Below are 7,737 nucleotides of genomic sequence, written 5' to 3' on the forward strand. Positions count from 1 at the left end.
CTCCCCCCCCCCCCGCACTGGTGCATAGGCCTATCCACAAGAATGGCTATATGCTGGACCGGTAGTCAGTGACGGGTATGATCCAATTGCAGTGGTATCAACCCAAGACAGGAGGCTGACGCCTAGAGGTCAGTTCATCCCATGACGGGTAAGAACCATATGTTGAATTGGACAAACCTAACAGGCACGGTCCCTAGCCACATTGCTTGTTGCTTAATTAAACAGAAGGGGGGAGATGCTAAGAGCCACAGCCAAGTAATATGATGCATGGCATTTTTGGTTGAAAGGTGATGCCAGCAAGCCATTGAGATGATGTGATTATGTTAAGATTTGCATTCATATGGATATTGGACTCCTACTGTCCACCTCGGCCTGCTACGGGACTCCTGGAGAGTTCCCATTGGTTGGGTAGTGCGGTAGGAGGGAATTCCGGAGGAGGAACTTCCTCTGGGGTTCCGGGGATCCGGGAGAACGCCGCGTGCATCGATTGGCAATCTTCCCGGGAGCTTACGGGGCATTGGTGGCAGTTTCAAAAAATAAAGTTTGTTCCTGCTTGAGTGGCTCGTGATTTTGTGCCCAGCCTGACTGTGGCATACAAAGGCCAATTGATATTATCAAGAAGCACAGATACTAAATGAGAGCTAAGACCTGGAACCAAAATCCTACTGTAGAGTTGCTATAGAGCACCCAGCGATCCAATCCCAAATTTGTCAATGGAGTGGTGCCTTTGACTAGACACTGTTAGAAACTGGATCTGCAGCAGTGTTCTATCTCTGATGTCGCTAGATATCTCATATTTCTTCTCTGCCAGCTGCAGGGTGATACCGAAAGGAAAGGAGGAATTGTCAGCTCCTTGACAGAGGGGATCTCTATTAACCTACCTAGAAGAATAGCAAGTGCATCTCTGAGTCCCATCTCCATTCAGACTTTTCTCTAATGGTAGAATTGGTATCTCCTTCATTAACTCTCACAAAATTTGATCTTGGTCTATAATAGACCAAGGCTGAGAAACATATTAAATGAAAAGAAACATATTAACTCTTACTGAACTCTAAAGCTATTAAATCAGCACTGAATATTCCAGGATTTTTAAATGATCCCAGATATTTGATGGATATCTTATACCAAAACAAAAATGATTATATTACTTTCATATTCTGTCCAAGTGTGGCTTTTGTCTAATTTTTATTACCGCTTTTTAACTGTGAAAATATAGTAGTCAAATTTTTTAAGGGGACCATTTTATACATGGTTGTAACAATACACAGTAACAAAAAATGAAAATTTTAGTATGTTTCCTTCAAAGGGAAAAAAGTGCAAGTACTGGTGAGGATGTTGGGCAACCAGAACTCTTATATGTTCTTGGAAAAGGAAAATGATGCACCCACTTTGGGAAAGAGTTTGCCATTTTCATTAAAAGTTAAATATATACCTGCCCTGAGATCATGCAGCTATTCCACTCTAGGTATTTTCCTAAGAGAAATGAAGTTATACACCCACACAACATCTTGTACATGAATATTCATAATAGCTTTCTTATAATAAGTTATAATTTATAATCATTCTGAACTGGAAACAATCAAACTATCTATCAATAGGTGAATGGATATTGATTCTGGAAGATAGATTCTAGAATGGAGTCAGCTTCCCTTACTTAAGCTAGAATGAGCTCTAATAGGTAAACAGCTCAGAAGTCACTCCCATTCTTATAATAATAAAAAAATGAAAGAAACTAAAAATCAATGACTTTTCTTGGGTCCGTCAGAGATTTGAGGCAGCAGGAAAAAGCACACCCTGCAATCTGGAGAGACAGACAAACTAGTATAAATAATGAAGTTAAGATCAGCTTTGGTTGCAGCAAAAGCTGCCGAGACTTTGACTGAGAGGAAGATTTTTAACTGTCCATTTTGACAAATTGCTGGAGGCTGAATAAGGATGAATGTGAGAATCTCCTGAAATCTACAGTCTTGGGGCTAGGTAGGGGTTTGTAGGTGACATACATTTATGAGTTTTATCTCCAGAAACCTCAGCAGGTTCTCAAGAGGGAGAGGTAAGAAAAAAAAAATCTAAATAGTAACTATTTTGAAATACTTCCAGAGAAGCATTCTCCATAACAAAACCTACTCTACAGAAGAAAAGGGCTTTACCAGAGCCTTATGACTTGGTGGAAGGGCAATGACCCAACTCCACCCCTTTTACCTTCCCATTTCACTCAAGGAGGGAACAACCAAGAAACATGTGTGAAGATCGAAGCCCAGGGACAAAATTCCACTAAAAGGCTGAGATTTAATCATAAAATTATACATGGCTTCTCCTCCCCAAAACACACATCCCAGGGCTGCAATATGAGAGAGCTATGAGTTAAATATTCTAAGTGTTCTTAAGGAAATACAAAGACAACAGAGGAGATAAAAACAATACTGAAGTAAACTGAAAGTTCAAACCCCTACAGTTACAATAAACCGTAACTACAGCATAACTCCTTCAGATGAATGCAAATCCTCATGTTAAATATCTAGTAATTCAGTTCATTTTATCTAGTACATTCATCTATCTTCCAATAAAAAAAATATGAGACATACTAAAAGACAAGGGGGAAAACCTTGTAAAAGGACAAAGCAAGCATCAGAACTAAACTTGGATATGGCATGGATTTTGAAATGATCAGATAAGGCATTTAAACTGACTCTGTTTTATATGTAAAGGGAGATAATGGGAAAAGTAGACAACATTCGGTGGGGGGGGGGAGGAGGGTAAACAAAAACAGATGTAAACTTTTAAAACGTCAAAAGGAAATGTTAGAAATTTATGACCCTGCAATAGAAACGAAGGAAGGCTTCGAAGGCTTCCTGAAGCAGTGGAGCATGATTAAGGAACAATCGATCAGTTTGAAAATATGTCCATAGACAATATCCAAAAGGAAATGCCAAGGGAAAAAGTGATGAAGAAAATGCCAGAACAGCCAGGCACCATGGCTCACGTCTATAATCCCAGTGGCTACGGAGGCTGAGGCAGGAAGATTGAGAATTCAAAGCCAGTCTCAGCAAAAGCGAGGTGCTAAGCAACTCAGTGAGACCCTGTCTCTAAATAAAATACAAAATAGGGCTGAGGATATGGCTCAGTGGTCGAGTGCCCCTGAGTTCAATCCCTCAGTACAAAAAAAAAAAGCAGGGGGGCCAGAACAGAATATCTAAGAACTGTGTGATAATTTCAAAGGTGTGGCTTATGAGTAACAGGAATAGTAAAAAAAGAATGGAGAAAGTGAAGTATTTGATGTAAAAATGGAAAAGTTTTCCAAAACGAGTTACAGGCACCAACCATGAGATAAATGAAATGAATGACAATAGTTTAAGGGATCAGAGGGATGAATTGGGAATACTCTTTTATAATACCCCTGCAATATGCATTGTGAAAGTTGTTAGAATAAAAATGAAGTTACTTTTATTAAGTCCTAATAAATGCAAGCAAGCAAAGAAACACACAAACAAATAATTGGAGCAGAGAGGTTACAAAGGAGGGGATCCCATGCATGTATGACTGATAACAAGAACTATCACAAAACACTGCCAGAAAAATAACCTTGCACAACGGCCACCATGACCTTACACAAGAAATAATATAGAGATGACATCTACCTGAGAACTCTTTGTTTAGTCTTGGACTGCTGCTACCCTTGTTATTGATTCTTGTAGACAAAGATTATTGTTTCCAAATATCTTATGTGATTCTCATTTTGCCTTTTAAAACTTTCCTTTGCCTCAACCTCCTTGGATATGTCCATAGTTTACTATGGCATGTGTCTTCCCATTAGAATGCTCTGCTGTCCCCAAATAAATATTATTCTTTGGTGAATCTTTCTGTGATTGTTATTTTAGGTCAACACCATGAAGCAATATAGTGTTATCTGACAGTGGATTTAGGCCTGGTGTGGTGGCATGCACCTGTAATCCCAGCGGCTCAGGAGGTGGATGCAGGAAGATCTCGAGTTCAAAGCTAGCCTCAGCAAAAGCAAGGCACTAAGCAACTCAGTGAGACTCTGTCTCTAAATAAAATACAAAATAGGGCTGGGGATATGGTTCAGTGGTTGAGTGTTCCTGAGTTCAATCGTACAAAAAAAAAAGTAGATTTAGATTAAGTAAATTCATATGCAAATACTAAGGTAACTACTAGAGAAAATGTAAAAAGAAATATAATTGAAATATATGCTAAGAGAGAAGGTCAAAAAGAATTATACAAAATGCTCAATTAAAACCAGAAAATGCAAAAACAAAGAGAAAAAGGAAAAAAAAGAAATAAATAAAAAATGCAAGGAAAAGAAAACAGTTACAAACAGGTTAATGAATTAAAAAATGTGTTTTATTTATTCAGTAGTTATCCATTCAGTAATATGGGAGCAGACTATTGATATGGGCAAAAGCATAGATACATCTCAAAATAGTAATACTGAATGAAATAAGCCAGACTTCTCAAAAGGAATAATACTTTATTTTTCCATTTATATAAAATTTTTAAAAATGCAAACTAATCTATAATTATAGAAAAAAATCAGTAATTTACCAGGGACAGGAGAGAGGAGGAGATGTGGTGTAGGAGAGAAGGTTACTAGGGAGCATGGAGAAACTCTTAGGAGTGATGGATATGTTCATTGTCTTTTTTTAAAATTGATTTTATTATTTTTTTAAATATACGACAACAGTGGAATGCATTACAACCCTTATTATATAGAACACAATTTTTCATAACTCTGTATATAAAGTATGTTCACGTCAATTTATGCCATTATACATGTACTTTTTTGGCAATACAATTCTTAATGCACATATATAACACAATTTTTCATATCTCTGTTTATATATAAGGTATGTTGACACCCAGTTCAAATCTTCGTATATGTACTGTCTTGATTGAAATGATGGCTTTATGGAAGAATATGCTTACCAAAACTCATCAAATTGTGTGCTTTAAATAAGTGCAACTTATTTTCAATTCTACTTCAAAAAACAGTTTTTAAAGAAATGGGCTTACATGGGGAAGAGGCCGTGAGATGTGGAAAATGCAGTGAACATTGAAGTTGAAGAGGTTTGCAATTAAATTCATGGTTCATTTACCGTGTGATCTAAGGCAAGTTTTTCTGAATCTAAGTGTACTCTGTAAAATGGACATTGCATCAGTTAGGATTGTGTTCATGTATATCTGAACACAAGTAAAGGATGCATTTATCTCACTGACATGAATTTGGGGTACAGGCTGTCCAGAGCTGGCACAGAGGATATTACTGAGGAATCAAAATCCCTCTCCTTCCTTCCTAATGACTGACATTTCTCCAGCAACTTGTATCTTCCAGCAGGCAATAGATGGCTCCTAAACAACCAATATTTATTTCTTAACAGGTTGGGAGACTGGAAAGTCCAAATTCAAGGTCCTGGTAGATCCAGTGTCTGGTGAGGGCCCAGTGCCTCCCAGTCAGTGCTCTTCTCACTGTAAAGTCACGTGTTGGAGGGTGTGGAAGGCTGACATAGCATGTGACCAGCGTTTGCTTCCTCTCATGGTTGGCTGGGGCACTGTCCCGTCACCCTGTGATCTGGTTGCTTTTAAGTAACCGAAGACATTAGCCCCGATCTTGAGAGTAGAGAAAATTCAAATGTGTCTTCGTGCATGGGCATGCCTTCCTACATCCCCATGGGCTGAGCTACGCTTACCTGATCCTTTGTGATATAACCCCTTGCCCTGTTCGGGATAGAATGTTCCATGGAAACGCCCTTTGTGTGTCCCCTTCTCTTACTGTGCCCTTGGGTATGGCCTTCCTAGATGTCAGTCAACCTGCAGACAACAGACATCATGAAGCTAGACTCAGCCCCTTGAAACCTAACCCCTTGCCTCATTTGAATGGCTTCTCCTCAATAAAAGGGGTCAGCATGGGCTCACTCTCTCTCTCTCTCTTCAGACCCTTAAAGTCAGAGGAGCGGTCACAGCACCTCCAAAGACAAGGTATTTCTGTCTCTTGTGTGGTTATTTCATACAGCCCAGTTCCCCTGGTGTGACCCCTGAGTGTTTTAGTCATGTGCAACGGGATAAGTGGAGTCCCTGGGTGGGCAGGGTTGAGTGTATAAGTCACCAGGAACTCGAAAGGATGGGGTGAGGGATCCCCCAGGGTATCTTTCACAGGGTGCTAATTCTTTTTGCGAGAGCTCTGCCTAATTACCTCCCAAAGGCCCACCTCCCAATATCATCATCTTAGGACTGAATTTTGACATGTAAGTTTGGGGGTGGACACATTTAGTCCATTTTATTCCATCCCCACACCCTCAAATTCCTGTCTTTCTCACATGCAAAGTACAACCATTCAATTCCAATAGAACCCAAATCTTCGTTTGCTTCTACATCAACTCAGAAGTCCCCTGTTCAAAGTATAAGCAACTTGTATATTTCAATAGAAAGAGGAAGAGGTTGAAAAGACATCATCAGCAAACTTCTTGGGTGTTGGCTGCTTGGACTGGGGGTTGAAGGAGCCAAGCTACAACATCTGTCCCAGGTACAATGATATTAACTAGCTAGATGGTAGTTAAGAAGCTATAAAGGAGATTCTTGATCTTAATTCTACAGTGCAAGAATTAAAATCAAGAATCAATAAATGGGATGGATTCAAACTAAAAAGCTTCTTCTCAGCAAAAGAAACAATCAGTGAGAAATTAGAGATTCTATTAATTGGGAAAAAATTCTCACCACACACATGTCAGATAGAGCACTAATCTCTAGTATATATAAAGAACTCAAAAATCTTAACACCAATAAAACAAAAGACCCATTCAATAAATGGGCCAAGGAACTGAACAGACACTTCTCAGAAGATATACAATCATTCGACAACATATGAAAAAATGTTCAACATCTCTAGAAATTAGAGAAATGCAAATCAAAACTACTCTAAGATTTCATCTCACTCCAGTCAGAATGGCAGCTATCAAGAATACAAACAACAATAAGTGTTGGCGAGAATATGGGGGAAAAGGCACACTCATAAATTGCTGGTGGGACTGCAGATTGGTGCAGCCAATATGGAAAGCAGTATGGAAATCCTTGGAAAACTTGGAATAGAACCACCATTTGACCCAGCTATCCCTCTCCTCCATTTATAACCAAAGGACTTAAAAACAGCATACTACAGAGACATAGCCATATCAATGTTTATAGCAGCACAATTCACAATAGCTAAATTGTGGAACCAACCAAGATGTCCTTTAGTAGATGAATGAATAAAGAAAATGTGGTAGGTATGTATATATATATATATATATATATATATATATATACATATATATATATATACACAATAGAATATTATTCAACATTAAAAGAGAATAAAATCATGGTATTTGCAGGTAAATTGATAGAGCTGGAGAATATAATGTTAAGTGAAGTAAGCCAATTCCAAAAAACCAAATGCTGAATAATTTCTCTGATTTAAGGATGCTGATCTATAATATGCTGCAGTGGGGGGCGGTGGAATGGGAGGATTAAATGAACTCTAGATAGGGCAAAGGGGAAAAGTGGAGGGAGCGGAAGGGAGGAGGCATAGGGGTAGGGGAGTCAGTAGAATGCGATGGTCATCATTACCCTAAGTACCTGTATGAAGACATGAAGGATGTGACTCCACCTTATGTACAATTAGAGATATGAAAAGTTGTACTCTATGTAATATGAATTTTAATGCATTCGGTTGTCATATATATATATATA

Source organism: Marmota marmota, unplaced genomic scaffold (assembly GCF_001458135.2).
Source record: "Marmota marmota marmota unplaced genomic scaffold, marMar, whole genome shotgun sequence".
NCBI lineage: Eukaryota > Metazoa > Chordata > Mammalia > Rodentia > Sciuridae > Marmota > Marmota marmota.